Source organism: Bubalus bubalis, chromosome 4, assembly GCF_019923935.1.
Source record: "Bubalus bubalis isolate 160015118507 breed Murrah chromosome 4, NDDB_SH_1, whole genome shotgun sequence".
NCBI classification, from domain to species: Eukaryota; Metazoa; Chordata; class Mammalia; order Artiodactyla; family Bovidae; genus Bubalus; species Bubalus bubalis.
This window is the reverse complement of record NC_059160.1, coordinates 17,756,103-17,775,191: the sequence shown is the minus strand read 5'-3', so window position 1 is coordinate 17,775,191 and position 19,089 is coordinate 17,756,103. Positions and strand designations below refer to the sequence as shown.

The 19,089-nt window shown below is 41.6% G+C and overlaps 1 protein-coding gene and 1 long non-coding RNA gene across 2 annotated transcripts in view; one reads left to right on the top strand and one right to left on the bottom strand.

The window, feature by feature from the left end:
* LOC102402808 (antigen WC1.1) overlaps positions 1–19,089 on the bottom strand; it is a gene marked incomplete in the record, with an annotated part of 1,152,186 nt that overhangs the window by 221,779 nt on the left and 911,318 nt on the right.
* LOC123333193 lies at positions 9,629–11,131 on the top strand. Its single transcript, XR_006550371.2, has 2 exons — positions 9,629–10,667; positions 10,781–11,131. It is a non-coding gene; the product is annotated as an uncharacterized LOC123333193 (long non-coding RNA).

The window sequence follows — 19,089 nt, the reverse complement described above, 5'->3', positions numbered from 1 at the left end:
GACTTGAAAAGAAGACAGAATCTGTCACATGAAGCAGGTACTTTCCTGGATCTCCCCTTCCTTCTGTGTCTTCATCCCAAGCTGCTCCCTCAGGTCTCACCTTGTTTCCTCTGTTGGGCTTGGTTGTTTCTCAGTCACCATTTCTGATTGACCAACAACTAGATCTAAGTCCTGTTTAAGAGCACCCACCCCTGGTATATCTCCTGTTCCCTTTACATCACTCTGTGCTGACAGTCAGGCTCAGTTTCCCGAATTTGTCTCTTAGCATCTTGACCTTCATCCTTAAACAGCTCTTCTTTCCTCTGAGTTAGTCAGTTCATCATCTCTGATCCTGTTTTTACCTTCCACCAATCCTGTACTAATGAAAAGGCAACATGTACTTTCTAAGCCCCCTAAGTCTTTTCTTGATTTCCTGAACAAATCTGATTCCTGGATTTAGTGCTCCATGCACTTAATAACGGAGAAGGCAATGGCACCCCACTCCAGTACTCTTGCCTGGAAAATCCCATGGACGGAGGACCCTGGTAGGCTGCAGTCCATGGGGTCGCTAAGAGTGGGACACGACTGAGTGACTTCACTTTCACTTCTCACTTTCATGCGTTGGAGAAGGAAATGGCAACCCACTCCAGTGTTCTTGCCTGGAGAATCCCAGGGATGGGGGAGCCTGGTGAGCTGCTGTCTATGGGGTCGCATAGAGTCGGACACGACTGAAGCGACTTAGCAGCAGCAGCAGCAGCCCTTAATAAACTACTTCATCTTTGGTTAAGAAATGATTTTGCTGAATATTTTTTTCCTCATCTCAAGAAAATGGCTGTTTCAAAACCTATATCCTTGTGAGCACAGCCCTAGGGCTTCCCTCATGGGACTTGGAAGGGGCTGGTGTAAGGAGAGGCTGTGAAAGTGAAGCTTCATTAGCTTCATGATTAATCCACCTCTGCTCAGAGTTGATGTAATGACCAACTCCAGAGCTATTGAGCTCATGTGGGTGGTCATTCTTAAGCCTCTTAAATCCAAGATTAGTGCCACTGGGATGGCCCTCATAGTTCAAAGCCTGTGTGGTTGCTCAGACTTGAACTCTATGAACGGATGATCTATTGCACATGGAGCTTTGGTGCAGCTGAGTCCAGGCTGCAGACCAGGATAAGAACACTGGAAACACAGAAAAATGTGCTCCTCCTTTAACATCTAAAAGTCTGTGAACAGTTTCTCTTTTCCTTATCATCCAATCCTTCCACATCTGGGCATGCTCTCCAAGGCTCCTACAGGCTGCAGGCATCTGCTGAGTCCCTGCCAAGGCCCAAGATTGGAGTGAGGCCTGTTCCTGTGTATAAGCTCTGTATTTCTGCTCTCTATAAGTTAATAGATGCTCAGTTCAGTTCAGTTCAGTCCCTCAGTCGTGTCCAACTCTTTGTGACCCCATGAATCGCAGCACGCCAGGCCTCCCTGTCCATCACCAACTTCCAGAGTTCACTCAAACTCATGTCCATTGAGTCGGTGATGCCATCCAGCCATCTCATCCTCTGTCATCCCCTTCTCCTCCTGCCCCCAATCCCTCCCAGCATTAGGGTCTTTTCCAATGAGTCAGCTCTTTGCATCAGGTGGCCAAAGTATTGGAGTTTCAGCTTCAACATCAGTCCTTCCAATGAACACCCAGGACTGATCTCCTTTAGAATGGACTGGTTGGATCTCCTTGCAGTCCAAGGAACTCTCAAGAGTCTTCTCCAACACCACAGTTCAAAAGCATCAATTCTTCGGCGCTCAGCTTTCTTCACAGTCCAACTCTCACATCCATACATGACCACTGGAAAAACCATAGCCTTGACTAATAGATGCTCAACTAATGTTTATTGAATGACTGAATGGTACTATTCTAGACTTTTAAAAGAAAGTATCTTAAATATAAAGAACTAGTTTTGAGGACATCATTTAGCTAATTGATACCTTTTTTTAAGTCAAATGCTTTCAGCAATTAACAGGGCAAAATTTGATTTTCTTTTTTTTTTTAATTTTTTTAATTTAATTTTATTTTTTAACTTTACAATATTGTATTGGTTTTGCCATATATCAAAATGAATCTGCCACAGGTATACATGTGTTCCCCATTCTGAACCCTCCTCCCTCCTCCCTCCGCATACCATCTCTCTGGGTGGTCCCAGTGCACCAGTCCCAAGCATCCAGTATCGTGCATCGAACCTGGACTGGTGACTCATTTCATATATGATATTATACATGTTTCAATGCCATTCTCCCAAATCATTCCCACCCTCTCCCTCTCCCACAGAGTCCACAAGACTGTTCTACACATCAGTGTCTCTTTTGCTGTCTCGTACACAGGGTTATTGTTACCATCTTTCTAAATTCCATATATACGCGTTAGTATACTGTATTGGTATTTTTCTTTCTGGCTTACTTCACTCTGTATAATAGGCTCCAGTTTCATCCACCTCATTAGAACTGATTCAAGTGTATTCTTTTTCATGGCTGAGTAATACTCCATTGTGTATATGTACCACTGCTTTCTTATCCATTCATCTGCTGATGGACATCTAGGTTGCTTCCATGTCCTGGCTATTATAAACAGTGCTGCAATGAACATTGGGGTACACATGTCTCTTTCCATTCTGGTTTCCTCAGTGTGTATGCCCAGCAGTGGGATTGCTGGATCATAAGGCAGTTCTATTTCCAGTTTTTTAAGGAATCTCCACACTGTTCTCCATAGTGGCTGTACTAGTTTGCATTCCCACCAACAGTGTAAGAGGGTTCCCTTTTCTCCACACCCTCTCCAGCATTTATTATTTGTAGACTTTTGGATCACAGCCATTCTGACTGGCGTGAAATGATACCTCATAGTGGTTTTGATTTGCATTTCTCTGATAATGAGTGAAAAGAGGAGTTACCCCACGTCCGTGGTCAGGGGCAGCAGCCGAGAGTACCAGGCTGTGACGGTGCAGGAACAGCCGAGAGGAGTTACCCCGCATCAGCGGTCAGGGGGGACAGCCGAGAGAAGTTACCCCGCGTCCGAGATCAGGGGCGGTGGGCAAGAGGGGATACCCCACGCCCCTAAGCCCAAGGCCAGGGGCGATGGGCAGGAGGAGCTACCCCACGCTCCCACGCCTGAGGTCAAGGGCGGTGGCCAGGAGGAGCAACCCCACGCCCGAGGCCAGGGGCGGTGGCTGGGAGGACCAACCCCACGTCCAAGGAGCCATGGCTGCACAGGCACAGGAGGGCCTAGAGGAGCTATCCCACGTTGAAGGAAAGGAAGGGCTGCGGTGAGGAGATACCCCTCGTCCAAGGTAAGGAACAATGGCTGCGCTTTGCTGGAGCAGCTGTGAAGAGAATACCCCACGCCCAAGGTAAGAGAAACCCAAGTAAGACGGTAGGTGTTGCAAGAGGGCATCAGTGGGCAGACACACTGAAACCATACTCACAGAAAACTAGTCAATCTAATCACACTAGGACCACAGCCTTGTCTAACTCAATGAAACTAAGCCATGCCTGTGGGGCAACCCAAGAACGGCAGGTTATGGTGGAGAGATCTGACCGAATGTGGTCCACTGGAGAAGGGAATGGCAAACCATTTCAGTATTCTTGCCTTGAGAACCCCATGAACAGTATGAAAAGGCAAAATGATAGGATACTGAAAGAGAAACTCTCCAGGTCAGTAGGTGCCCAATATGCTACTGGAGATCAGTGGAGAAATAACTCCAGAAAGAATGAAGGGATGGAGCCAAAGCAAAAAGAATACCCAGCTGTGGATGTGACTGGTGATAGAAGTAAGGTCCGATGGTGTAAAGAGCAATATTGAATAGGAACCTGGAATGTCAGGTCCATGAATGAAGGCAAATTGGAAGTGGTCAAACAAGAGATGGCAAGAGTGAATGTTGACATTCTAGGAATCAGCGAACTGAAATGGACTGGAATGGGTGAATTTAACTCAGATGACCATTATATCTACTACTGCAGGCAGGAATCCCTCAGAAGAAATGGAATGGCCATCATGGTCAACAAAAGAGTCTGAAATGCAGTGCTAGGATGCAATCTCAAAAACGACAGAATGATCTCTGTTCGTTTCCAAGGCAAACCATTCAATATCACAGTAATCCAAGTCTATGCCCCAACCAGTAACGCTGAAGAAGCTGAAGTTGAATGGTTCTATGAAGACCTACAAGACCTTTCAGAACTAACACCCAAAAAAGATGTCCTTTTCATTATAGGGGACTGGAATGCAAAAGTAAGAAGTCAAGAAACACCTGGAGTAACAGGCAAATTTCGCCTTGGAATACAGAATGCAGCAAGGCAAAGACTAATAGAGTTTTGCCAAGAAAGTGCACTGGTCCAACAACACAAGAGAAGACTCTACATGGACATCACCAGATGGTCAACAGCAAAATAAGATTGATTATATTTTTTGCAGCCAAAGATGGAGAAGCTCTATAGACTCAGCAAAAACAAGACCAGGAGCTGATTGTGGCTCAGATCATGAACTCCTTATTGCCAAATTCAGACTTAAATTGAAGAAAGTGGGGAAAACCACTAGACCATTCAGGTATGACCTAAATCAAATCCCTTATGATTATACAGTGGAAGTGAGAAATAGATTTAAGGGCCTAGATCTGATAGATAGAGTGCCTGATGAACTATGGAATGAGGTTCGTGACATTGTACAGAACACAGGAATCAAGACCATCCCCATGGAAAAGAAATGCAAAAAAGCAAAATGGCTGTCTGGGGAGCCCTTACAAATAGCTGTGAAAAGAAGAGAAGCAAAAAGCAAAGGAGAAAAGGAAAGATATAAATATCTGAATGCCGAGTTCCAAAGATTAGCAAGGAGAGATAAGAAAGCCTTCTTCAGCGATCAATGCAAAGAAATAGAGGAAAACAACAGAATGGGAAAGACTAGGGATCTCTTCAAGAAAATCAGAGATACCAAAGGAACATTTCATGCAAAGATGGGCTCGATAAAGGACAGAAATGGTATGGGCCTAACAGTAGCAGAAGATATTAAGAAGAGAAGGCAAGAATACACAGAAGAACTGTACAAAAAAAATCTTCACGACCCAGATGATTACGATGGTGTGATCACTGACCTAGAGCCAGACATCCTGGAATGTGAAGTCAAGTGGGCCTTAGAAAGCATCACTATGAACGAAGCTAGTGGAGGTGATGGAATTCCAGTTGAGCTATTCGAAATCCTGAAAGATGATGCTGTGAAAGTGCTGCACTTAATATGCCAGCAAATTTGGAAAACTCAGCAGTGGCCACAGGACTGCAAAAGGTCAGTTTTCATTCCAATCCCAAATAAAGGTAATGCCAAAGAATGCTCAAACTACCACACAGTTGCACTCATCTCACACGCTAGTAAAGTAATGCTCAAAATTCTCCAAGCCAGGCTTCAGCAATATGTGAACCGTGAACTTCCAGATGTTCAAGCTGCTTTTAGAAAAGGCAGAGGAACCAGAGATCAAATTGCCAACATCCGCTGGATCATGGAAAAAGCAAGAGAGTTCCAGAAAAGCATCTATTTCTGCTTTATTGACTATGCCAAAGCCTTTGACTGTGTGGATCACAATAAACTGTGGAAAATTCTGAAAGAGATGGGAATACCAGACCACCTGATCTGCCTCTTGAGAAATTTGTATGCAGGTCAGGAAGCAACAGTTAGAACTGGACATGGAACAACAGACTAGTTCCAAATAGGAAAAGGAGTTCGTCAAGGCTGTATATTGTCACCCTGTTTATTTAACTTATATGCAGAGTACATCATGAGAAATGCTGGACTGGAAGAAACACAAGCTGGAATCAAGATTGCCAGGAGAAATAGCAATAACCTCAGATATGCAGATGACACCACCCTTATGGCAGAAAGTGAAGAGGAACTAAAAAGCCTCTTGATGAAAGTGGAGAGTGAAAAAGCTGGCTTAAAGCTCAACATTCAGAAAACAAAGATCATGGCATCTGGTCCCATCACTTCATGGGAAATAGATGGGGAAACAGTGGAAACAGTGTCAGACTTCATTTTTCTGGGCTCCAAAATCACTGCAGATGATGACTGCAGCCATGAAATTAAAAGACGCTTACTCCTTGGAAGGAAAGTTATGATCAACCTAGATAGCAAATTCAAAAGCAGAGACATTACTTTGCCAACAAAGGTTCGTCTAGTCAAGGCTATGGTTTTTCCTGTGGTCATGTATGGATGTGAGAGTTGGAGTGTGAAGAAGGCTGAGCGCCGAAGAATTGATGCTTTTGAACTGTGGTGTTGGAGAAGACTCTTGAGAGTCCCCTGGACTGCAAGGAGATCCAACCAGTCCATTCTGAAGGAGATCAGCCCTGGGATTTCTTTGGAAGGAATGATGCTAAAGCTGAAACTCCAGTACTTTGGCCACCTCATGCGAAGAGTTGACTCATTGGAAAAGACTCTGATGCTGGGAGGGATTAGGGGCAGGAGGAGAAGGGGACGACAGAGGATGAGATGGCTGGATGGCATCACTGACTCGATGGACGTGAGTCTGAGTGAAGTCCGGGAGTTGGTGATGAACAGGGAGGCCTGGCGTGCTGCGATTCATGGGGTGGCAAAGAGTCGGACACGACTGACCGACTGATCTGATCTGATCTGATCTGATAATGAGTGATGTTGAGCATCTTTTCATGTGTTTGTTAGCCATCTGTATGTCTTCTTTGGAGAAATGTCTATTTAGTTCTTTGGCCCATTTTTTGATTGGGTCATTTATTTTTCTGGAATTGAGCTGTAGGAGTTGCTTGTATATTTTTGAGATTAGTTGTTTGTCAGTTGCTTCATTTGCTATTATTTTCTCCCATTCTGAAGGCTGTCTTATCACCTTGCTTATAGTTTCCTTTGTTGTGCAGAAGCTTTTAAGTTTAATTAGGTCCCATTTGTTTATTTTTGCTTTTATTTCCAATATTCTGGGAGGTGGGTCATAGAGGATCCTGCTGTGATGTATGTCGGAGAGTGTTTTGCCTATGTTCTCATCTAGGAGTTTTATAGTTTCTGGTCTAACGTTTAGATCTTTAATCCATTTTGAGTTTTTTTTGTGTATGGTGTTAGAAAGTGTTCTAATTTCATTCTTTTACAGGTGGTTGATCAATTTTCCCAGCACCACTTGTTAAAGAGATTGTCTTTAATCCATTGTATATTCTTGCCTCCTTTTTCAAAGATACGGTGCCCATATGTGCGTGGATTTATCTCTGGGCTTTCTGTTTTGTTCCGTTGATCTATATTTCTGTCTTTGTGCCAGTACCATACTGTCTTGATGACTGTGGCTTTGTAGTAGAGCCTGAAGTCAGGCAGGTTGATTACTCCAGTTCCATTCTTCTTTCTCAAGATAGCTTTGGCTATTCGAGGTTTTTTGTATTTCCATACAAATTGTGAAATTATTTGTTCTAGCTCTGTGAAGAATATTGTTGGTAGCTTGATAGGGATTGCATTGAATCTATAAATTGCTTTGGGTAGTATACTCATTTTCACTATATTGATTCTTCCAATCCATGAACATGGTATATTTCTCCATCTATTAGTGTCCTCTTTGATTTCTTTCACCCGTGTTTTATAGTTTTCCATATATAGGTCTTTAGTTTCTTTAGGTAGACATATTCCTAAGTATTTTATTCTTTTCGTTGCAATGGTGAATGGAATTGTTTCCTTACTTTCTCTTTCTATTTTCTCATTATTAGTGTATAGGAATGCAAGGGATTTCTGTGTGTTGATTTTATATCCTGCAACTTTACTATATTCATTGATTAGCTCTAGTAATTTTCTGGTGGAGTCTTTAGGGTTTTCTATGTAGAGGATCGTGTTATCTGCAAACAGTGAGAGTTTTACTTCTTCTTTTCCAATTTGGATTTCTTTTATTTCTTTTTCTGCTCTGATTGCTGTGGCCAAAACTTCCAAAACTATGTTGAATAGTAGTGGTGAAAGTGGGCACCCTTGTCTTGTTCCTGACTTTAGAGGAAATGCTTTCAATTTTTCACCATTGAGGATAATGTTTGCTGTGGGTTTGTCATATATAGCTTTTATTATGTTGAGGTATGTTCCTTCTATTCCTGCTTTCTGGAGAGTTTTTATCATAAATGGATGTTGAATTTTGTCAAAGGCTTTCTCTGCATCTATGGAGATAATCCTATGGTTTTTATTTGTCAATTTGTTACTGTGGTGTATTACCTTGATTGATTTGCAGATATTGAAGAATCCTTGCATCCCTGGGATAAAGCCCACTTGGTCATGGTGTATGATCTTTTTAATGTGTTGTTGGATTCTGATTGCTAGAATTTTGTTAAGGATTTTTGCATCTATGTTCATCAGTGATATTGGCCTGTAGTTTTCTTTTATTGTCGCATCTTTGTCAGGTTTTGGGATTAGGGTGATGGTGGCCTCATAGAATGAGTTTGGAAGTTTACCTTCCTCTGCAATTTTATGGAAGAGTTTGAGTAGGATAGCTGTTAGCTCTTCTCTAAATTTTTGGTAGAATTCAGCTGTGAAGCCGTCTAGACCTGGGCTTTTGTTTGCTGGAAGATTTCTGATTACAGTTTCAATTTCCGTGCTTGTGATGGGTCTGCTAAGATTTTCTATTTCTTCCTGATTCAGCTTTGGAAAGTTGTACTTTTCTAAGAATTTGTCCATTTCTTCCACGTTGTCCATTTTATTGGCATATAATTGCTGATAGTAGTCTCTTATGATCCTTTGTATTTCTGTGTTGTCTGTTGTGATCTCTCCATTTTCATTTCTAATTTTATTGATTTGATTTTTCTCCCTTTGTTTCTTGATGAGTCTGGCTAATGGTTTGTCAATTTTATTTATCCTTTCAAAGAACCAGCTTTTGGCTTTGTTGATTTTTGCTATGGTCTCTTTTGTTTCTTTTGCATTTATTTCTGCTCTAATTTTTAAGATTTCTTTCCTTCTACTAACCCTGGGGTTCTTCATTTCTTCCTTTTCTAGTTATGTATAGCGTTAGGTTATTTATTTGACTTTTTTCTTGTTTCTTGAGGTATGCCTGTATTGCTATGAACTTTCCCCTTAGGACTGCTTTTATAGTGTCCCACAGGTTTGGGGTTGTTGTGTTTTCATTTTCATTCGTTTCTATGCAAATTTTGATTTCTTTTTTGATTTCTTCTGTGATTTGTTGGTTATTCAGCAGCGTGTTGTTCAGCTTCCATATGTTGGAATTTTTAATATATTTTCTCCTGTAATTGAAATCTAATCTTACTGCATTGTGGTCAGAAAAGATGCTTGGAATGCTTTCAATTTTTTTGAATTTACCAAGGCTAGATTTATGGCCCAGGATGTGATCTATCCTGGAGAAGGTTCCGTGTGCGCTTGAGAAAAAGGTGAAATTCATTGTTTTGGGATAAAATGTCCTATAGATATCAATTAGGTCTAACTGGTCTACTGTATCGTTTAAAGTTTGTGTTTCCTTGTTAATTTTCTGTTTAGTTGATCTATCCATAGGTGTGAGTGGGGTATTAAAGTCTCCCACTATTATTGTGTTATTGTTAATTTCTCCTTTCATACTTGTTAGCATTTGTCTTACATATTGCAGTGCTCCTATTTTGGGTGCATATATATTTATAATTGTTATATCTTCTTCTTGGATTGATCCTTTGATCATTATGTAGTGACCTTCTTTTTTTTTTTTGTAGATTTATTTTTATTCAGAAATACTTTCATATTCTCTAACTGTTCATCAAAAGTTTAAAAATTCAAAAGGGACACAAAAAAATTACATGGGTCTTAGAAGCTATGTCAAACATGTGAGTTTTAAGAGTGACATTTTATACAGTGTAATTTAGCCCTCATAATTTTCTTATAATCAAATTATAACAGGAACACAAACATACCATATATTACTCTTTAAAATTTTTGTTTTACAATATGTTCTTGTCAATGGGACACTTCAAAATGTTTAAACCTGACAGAAAAGCATTAAAAAAAAAAAAAAAGTACCAATGGAAGAAAAAAGTGTCAGAAACACACCTGTCCTTTACCTGGTGTGAAGATGGGAACCACTGCAATAAAAAAACTCTGAATCCATTCTCCTGGGGAGCACGCTCTGAACATCCACACTTGGGTCTATTGTTCTTTAAAATCATTTCAGACTTAAAATCAATTCTTTGTTACCAAGTGAGAAAGAGGCCCACTTTCAATATTCACTTTCATTGATGCCGTCTGCATTTCCTCTTAAGCAGTTGGTTTCTGGGACAGAGTTAGGCAGGGACACGCTGTTTGAAGGATACCCAGTCTCACAGCTAACCACAGACTCAGTGGTGAAAACAGTGAGCAGAACCGCTTTAGGAGTGAACCCGGGCATCGGAACCGTCCCTCGGATACTGTTCACTGGGGGAAATTAACCCTGGGTTTGACGTTTGGGAAGCTTGACGGGTTGGAGAAGCGGCCTCCGGAAGGAAGAGAGGGCTCCTCAGCTAAACGTGCGGGCAGTCCTCCATCACCTCCTTGGCCCCGAGGGACGAGCCCTTCGCAATCCCCCTGCCCACGGGGAGGGGCCTAAAAGGGGTCTGGGGGGCTCAGAGGAGGGGGAGCCCGAGACGCCCGCAGGGGTGAAGCTAGAGGAGTGAGGCGAGGAAACCCCGGGACATCCTGGACACCACAGTCATCTCCCATGGCCCCACAGGTCTGGGCTGTGGTTTGGGAAGAAGAGGTGAGACTATTAACAAACTCTTCCCTTCTTTCAGCCAAAAGAAAACAAAGCCTCTTCACAGCTTCTTTTAATAATAATATAAACCTGATTTGTTTTTGTTTTTGTTTTTAAAGAAAGAGTTGTAGGTGGAAGAACTTCAAGGAAACAGAGGGAGCTGTTACCCGTGACAGGCCCTGAGTCTCCCGGGGGGTGCCTACGGTGTGTGTGGTGGGGGGGGGGGGGTCACCCACTCTTCCCGAACCCCGCTCCGCCGGCGGCTCAGTGTGAGTGCAAGTGACACTGCATGCTTTGTAAAGACCAAGGCAACTTGCATTTACCGTCCTGCGCTTCCTCTGCATGTAATCTCCTCCTAGTCATCCTCTGTACTCTTACCCCTGATCCCTTCCAAAACACTTTCAATATGTCTGCTGTTACGTACTGTTTCACCTATAAAGCAACATATATATTAAAAACAGATTTGTTTGCAACCAAAAAAAGTGCTTAAAACCATCTTATGCAACTGTTTTCACTTCATTTTCAACCAAAAAAAAAAAAATCAAACACATTTGGGTTTATGAATAATACTGAAAAAAAAAAAAACAGTGAATCTGATTATTCTCATAGATGTATTTAAAAAATGTGCCTTTATTCCCCATGTTAACTTACAGTAACTGACTCATTTCCGTACCTTAATGAGTTGAACTCTTGCTTGGAAAATATAGAAGGTACAAATATACAGAACTTTTAGGATTAAAAAATTTTCTGAATATAAAAATGCTTTCTATGTTTCAAAAATAACACTTTTGGATTCTCATTGTAGTTTTGGGTTTGGTAACTTAACTGTTAAGTACCCAAGGGTTTTTTTAAAAAATAACATGGTTTTAAATACAAAGTTATCCAAGAACCACTCATATCTGTGGATCAGCCCCATGAAAAGTTTAGTTTCTCAACAAGAAAACCCCAAATATTCTCGTCATAAAACAAAATTCCATTATCAAAAAATAGCTTAAAATAGAAAACTGTATGCCTTAGTGATTGTGACCTTCTTTGTCTCTTTTCACAGCCTTTGTTTTAAAGTCTATTTTATCTGATATGAGTATTGCTACTCCTGCTTTCTTTTGGTCCCTATTTACATGGAAAATCTTTTTCCAGCTCTTCACTCTCAGTCTGTATGTGGCCCCTGTTTTGAGGTGGGTCTCTTGTAGACAACATATGTAGGGGCCTTGTTTTTGTATCCATTCAGCCAGTCTTTCTCTTTTGGTTGGGGCATTCAACCCATTTACGTTTAAGATAATTATTGATAAGTATGATCCCATTGCCATTTACTTTATTGTTTTGGGTTCGAATTTATACACCCTTTTTGTGTTTCCTGTCTAGAGAATATCCTTTAGTATTTGTTGGAGAGCTGGTTTGGTGGTGCTGAATTCTCTCAGCTTTTGCTTGTCTGTAAAACTTTTTATTTCTCCTTCATTTTTAAATGAGATCCTTGCTGGGTACAATAATCTGGGCTAGGTTATTTTCTTTCATTGCTTTAAATATGTCTTGCCATTCCCTCCTGGCTTGAAGAGTTTCTATTGAAAGATCAGCTGTTATCCTTATGGGAATTCCCTTGTGTGTTATTTGTTGTTTTTCCCTTGCTGCTTTTAATATTTGTTCTTTGTGTTTGATCTTTGTTAATTTGATTAATATGTGTCCTGAGGTGTTCTGTCTTGGGGTTATCCTGTTTGGGACTCTCTGGGTTTCTTGGACTTGAGTGATGATTTCCTTCCCCATTTTAGGGAAGTTTTCAACTATTATCTCCTCAAGTATTTTCTCATGGTCTCTCTTTTTGTCTTCTTCTTCTGGGACCCCTATGATTCAAATGTTGTAGCATTTAATATTGTCCTGGAGGTCTCTGAGATTGTCCTCATTTCTTTTAATTCGTTTTTCTTTTTTCCTCTCTGATTCATTTATTTCTACCATTCTATCTTCTAATTCACTAATCCTATCTTCTGCCTCTGTTATTCTACTCTTTGTTGCCTCCAGAGTGTTTTTGATCTCATTTATTGCAGTATTCATTATATATTGACTCTTTTTTATTTCTTCTAGGTCCTTGTTAAACCTTTCTTGCATCTTCTCAAACCTTGTCTCCAGGCTATTTATCTGTGATTCCATTTTGATTTCAAGATTTTGGATCAATTTCACTATCATTATTTGGAATTCTTTATCAGGTAGATTCCCTATCTCTTCCTCTTTTATTTGGTTTGGTGGGCATTTATCCTGTTCCTTTACCTGCTGGGTATTCCTCTGTCTCTTCATCTTGTTTAAATTGCCGAGTTTGGGGTGTCCTTTCTGTATTCTGGCAGTTTGTGGAGTTCTCTTTATTGTGGCATTTCCTCACTGTGTATGGGTTTGTACAGGTGGCTTGTCAAGGTTTCTTGGTTAGGGAAGCTTGTGTCGGTGTTCTGGTGGGTGGAGCTGGATTTCTTCTCTCTGGAGTGCAATGAAGTGTCCAGTAATGAGTTATGAGATGTCTATGGTTTTGGAGTGACTTTGGGCAGCCTGTATATTGGAGCTCAGGGCTGTGCTCCTGTGTTGCTGGCGAATTTGCATGGTATGTCTTGCCCTGGAACTTGTTAGCCCTTGTGTGGTGCTTGGTTTCAGTGTAGGTATGGAGGCGTTTGATGAGCTCCTGTCAATTAATATTCCCTGGAGTCAGGAGTTCCCTGGAGTCAGGGTTTGGACTTAAGCCTCCTGCTTCCAGTTATCGGTCTTATTTTTACAGTAGTCTCAAAACTTCTCCTTCTATACAGCACCATTGATAAAACATCTCGTTGAAGCCCAATGCCACAGAAGTAGCTGCAGGTTCTTTGGAGTCAAAAAGGTACAGTCACTGGCTAAGGAAACTTTTTAGTCCTCTGGTTATATGTGAAAGCAACTGAAGAGCCCATAGGTTTAAGTTTCATTTGCTGCAAAAAGTATTTTCCTCCTTGACTGCAGAGTTCTCAAAATTTGATTTTCAAAAAGAAGGTGCATATCACCACCAGATACATCACAACAAACTCTGAAAATCTCTCTCTCTAAGGATACACAAGACAAACCACAACACACTCACATGTCTTCTTAGAGGAGACAGGGTATTGGGATGATTTATCATTTGGCAGTTTTTCAATTAAAACCACACAGGAATGTCACAGGATGAAAATTTGCAATTAAAAAAGTACAGCTGCACCATCTATATGATATAAGGAAGGAGATGAGGTGCAGAAAGATTTCTTTGGCTTATATAACAGACAGACTAATTAGTTTTTCACTTTGTGAAAGGAGAGTCCTCTGGGGCTGATCTTAAAGGATGCTGTAGAGAGCAGGACAACTCAACTGTTCTGTACAACAGTTAGAACTGTGAACTGATGATTTTGGATAATGATGTGCTTTGATTTTTTTCTCTTTACTTTTCGTGAATCTACTGTAGGTTTTTACATTTTTATTGCCACATGGTTCACATAAAATATCTTATAGATACAGTAGTCTCTATTACACTGATAACAAATTAATTTCAGTCACATAAAAAAGCTCTACCTTTTGATCCCCTCCCTACACTTTCTGTTTTTGATGTCAGAATTTACCTCTCTTTATATTGTATATCACTAACAAAATATTTTTCTCTATAGTTATTTTATTCTTCCCCCTAGACTAGAGCTAACTGGTTAACACACTACCATATTCAGTGTTAGAGTACTCTGTATTGGATTACACATTTACATTTACAACTCTGTTGTAAAATTTCACTTCTTTCATATAATGATTAACATCCTTCATTTAGCTTGAAGAACTCCCTTCAGCAATCTTATAAGACAAACCTGTGTTGGTGAACTCCCTCAACTGTTGTTTGTTTGGGAAAGTCTTTATCTCATCTTCATTTCTGAAAGACAACCTTCCTGAAAAAAAGTATTCTTGGCTGGCAGGTTTACTTTCATCAGTTTGAATATATAATCCCTTTCTCTCCTGGCTTGACAGGTTTCTTCTCAGAAGTCCACTGATATTCTTAAGGGAATTCCTTTTTTGTGAGCATTTGCTTTTATCTTGATGCTTCTAAAATTCTCTCTTTGTCTTGATTATAAATGATGTGTCTTGGAGACGATCATTTTGAGTGAACTCTGAGGGGTGACCTATTAGTTACATGAACTTGGAGGCCTAAGTCTCATCAAATGTGTAACTTATCTAGTGTTATTTCTTGAAGTACAATCCCTGTCTCCTCCTTCTGGGACTCCAATAATGTGCAGGTTGTTACTGTGAATGTTATCCCAAAGTTCGCACAGGTTCTTTCACACCTTTTCATTCTTTTTGCTTCTTTGTCCTCTGGCTGGCTAATTTCAATTTTCTTGTCTTGTGCCTCAAAGATTTTTCTGCTGTTGCTGATGCTCTCTGTAGCATTTTTTATTTTGTTGCATTTCATTCATTGTAACCTTAAGCAACAGAATTTCTGTTTGGTTCCTTCTCTTTTTGTGCCTCATTGCACAGCTTGAGGGATCTCTTTTTTTGCCTCATTGCACAGTTGCCTGACCAGGATAGAATACAAGCACAGCAGTGAAAGCATCGAATCCTAACCACTAAACCATCAGCAAACTCCCTGTTTGCTTCCATTTTTATGATTTCAGTCTCTGTACAGAAAAAAAAAAAAAAACTGAATTTATTCTGCAGAGCAACTCAGAGCCTGTGCACCACTACTCTGTGCTCTAGGACCCGCAAAGTGCTAATAGGAGCCAGCATGCTACAAGTACTGAAGCCTGTGCACCTAGAGCCTATGCTCCACAACAGGAGAAGCCCCCATACAGTGAGGCCTGCTGTCCACAAAGAAGAGTAGTGCCTGCAAGCCGCAACTAGAGAAAGCCCATGTGTGTCAACAAAGACCCAGTGAAGCCAAAAATTGAAAACAATAATAATAATAAATAATTTTTTAATCTTATTTTGTTCACATATTCTTTCCCTGGATTTGATTGTTTATCTGCATTTTTTGGAGCTCCCTGAGCTTCTTGGTGGGTATACTTTATTTCTTTCATCATATGTCATTTATTTCATCACTTCCCAGTGGTGAATAGCCATGTGAGCTGCCCTGGGAGAAGTCCTGGGCATCTTCCCATCCCCAAGCACAGCCTAGAACTATGAAGACTGCAAGCGTGACTGTAGGTCGGAGCCCTGGACACCATGCAGAGCCATCCGCCAGGAACTGGGTGGGTTCAACTCACAACCAGGCCATCACTCTCAGGTCTTAGATTAGTTCAGCAGCCTCTCCACATGTCCACAGTGGAATTGGGGGGGAGGGGGGTGTTGTGAAATGTAATCTTTACTTGGCCACTCCTACATGACAGCTCTCTCTACCCTGAAGAATCACAGCAGGATCACGTTTACTTTTTCAGTAGTAACCATATTAAAGAAACATTGAAACAGTATGTCTTCAGAGGAGCCCATTAGTCTGAAATACTTCCTTTAAGAATTCAGTCATATCAGACCCCTCCATCCACATCTTTGAAATGTAAATAGACAAAGGTACCTGATTTTCACATCTATCCCTTCTTCTGGATCCCCTCTGTCTAGGTCTCACTTTCTTGCCCTCTTGCCCCACGTGGATGCAGGGTGTGGGTGAGCACAAATTTGCCATCCATCAACTAGAGAGAGATATGAGCTGATATAATTTGCTCAGAAGGATAGCTAATTGGACAGACAAGAAATGACAATGTTCTGAAGAAATAGTAGGCAGGGATGGGAAGAATGGATTCATAAGGATTTGATAACCAACTAGACATGGGAGAAGAGCAAGGAGGAAACTATATCTGCTTGAGGAATAAACAGATAAATTAACCTAGGGAATGAGAGATGAAAAGGCAGAGGTAGTTACCTAGAGTTAGAGTTTTAATTGACCCATGAACACTTAAGCAGGATAAGGAAAGCTGTATCCATTCTCTCCCACCAGCAAATTCCTGCTTTGAAACCCACACCCAAGTCTGGTGCCCAAGAATAGGTTAAAAACAGGTGATGTGACATTTCAGGGAAGAACATACAGGAATGTTCAGGATTGAGTTTTTTCCCTGAGTTTGCGAAATGAAAATATCTCCTGCCATATCAATAAACAAGAAATGTCACAGCCATCAATGATTTCTGGTCTCCAGTTGTGAAGGAGGGCTCCCAAAACTGGTCCAGGGGATACTGCCACCCCCCATGGTGACGGCTGAGGAGCTGGGGGATGCAAGAAGCAGCCATCTGCTGCTTCTTAAGGTGAACAGGGAAACAGGGTTGGCCCCAGATAGCTGAGCTGCATATGAAAGGAATGAATCCAGTGAGACCAGAGGCTTGCATCTTCCCATACATAGAACGCTACATTCCTTAACTTGGTACCTGATCTTTGATGTTCAGATTCCCTGCCCCCTTTGCTGCAAACTTGTATACAGCCTGACTACTCCTGCTGCCTCTTTGGAGCAGTTTTCTCAGAGCTACTGAGATGCTATATCTCCAGGGCTTCAAGTCTTAAGCATTCCCACCAAATAAAATAACTCTACCAGGTTCTGACTATACTTTTTGGCCAACAAAGTCATCTTGCTAGGAAGGAGGGTGTGAATGTGGACCAAGTTTAGATACTTTTTCTAAGCCAGAGTGACCTGGAGCATCTGTGATCTCGAACAAATTCATGCCCTCATTAGCCTTTGAAGAAGGTGAGAAAACAGGGCAGTGCACTCATCGTGTATTTCCTTTGAGGAAAATGGTGTTTGAGGACCAATCCTCTAAAAGCATTTGACATGGAATGTGGTAATTATTAACAAAGCAAAAAAAAAATTTACTTTATTCAGAATATTTCATTTTGAGCAATTTCCATATAACACAGAGGTCAGCACTATTCTATTGAGATACAGGCAATTAGAATATCTGTGGCATGATCTTGTATTTAATACAACATCATGGAAAAGTCACTGTGGATGCTCCCAGGGCACTTAGTTCAACATCATCATACCCAGGGTCCCCTTTCTCCCCCTGGAGCAGCCAGGGGCTCTCTCCTCCTTCCCCAGGATCAGCTTCCTCTGTAAAGATGTTTAGAGAAGAGCCTGAAAGAGGAAAGAGAGGTATGATTTAGAACAGAGACAAGGGGGCCAGACAGTGAGGAGGAAGCTAGTTAAGCAAGTGGTGATGAAAAAGCATCCCTGGGACCCAGGGGTGGGCAGGGAGGCTCAGACTATTTCATATCAGCTACAGTGAGGATGGATCCCAGCTGTCCTCCCAGGTCCAGTCCATTTACTCTCTGGGGCCTCAGCTCATGTGGAAACCCTGCATCACAGGAGACCTGTGCTCACACAGGAGCTCTGAGAAGACCTGCCTCCAGGCAGTGAAGTGCTAGTTATTCAGTTGTGTCTGACTCTTTGCATCCCTATGAACTGTAGCCTGCCAGGCTCCTCTATCCATGGGATTCTCCAGGCAAGAATACTGGAGTGGGTAGCCATTCCCTTCTCCAGGGGATCTTCTTGCTCGAGGGATCAAACCCCAGTCTACTGCATTGCAGGCAGATTCTTTACCATCTGAGCCACCAGGGAAGCCCATCAAATGCATGAGATTACCCATGTTTTGAAACTGTAGAAAGGTTTGGCATTGAGGAGCTCAAATTCACCCTTTCCTGGACAGAGACCAAAGATTACAGGGGATCAGCTAATCCCCACTCACCTGTCTGAGACCTCATCCCATCTTCTTTCTTTGGGAGCCCTTCCTCCCTGCTCCCCTGAGAGGCAGGAGGAGCCCCAGACACTGGTACTTCTTCAGCATCATCATAATCCTCACCAGGGGCATCAGTCCTTTGATCTGGGGCTTCTGAGGGCAGAGCAGGGATCAGATGAAACCACAGTAAGTGGGTTGATCTGGGAAATACCTAAGATCCCTTCTGACCCAGAGTTTCTGAGCTGCTAAATAGAGGCACCAGTCACTCCTTGTTTCAAATGATTTTTTTATCTGAGACCATGTTTCATTTTGATGTGTCCATAAACCAAAACATGATTTTACATATCTTAATATTTCCTGACTGAAAATATATATGTCAAAGCAACTCTCCCACCTTTGAGCATTATTAAATACTTTGACAAACTGTGCTTTACAGATGTTATTTTTAAAACCAGCATGTGTCACTTGTGATTCTGAACACAGAGAGCCCAGCCCCAAATGTGCAACATCACAGAATAGCCAGAGAAGGAGAAGGACAGACCAGATCCGGACACAAGGGATCCCTCTGGTCCATTCAAGGAAGACTGTAGAGGAAGACTTCCCTTACATCTCCTCTCTGTGAGGAGGGAAACTCTCCTCTGCAACACTCAGCTGAAGCAGGTCCACCTCTATTACCTGGAGCAGATCTGGAGTCAATTTTGTCCTCACCATCTGACAGGAAGCCTAAAGTGGAGACAAACATCACACAACACACAGAATGACCCTCCCA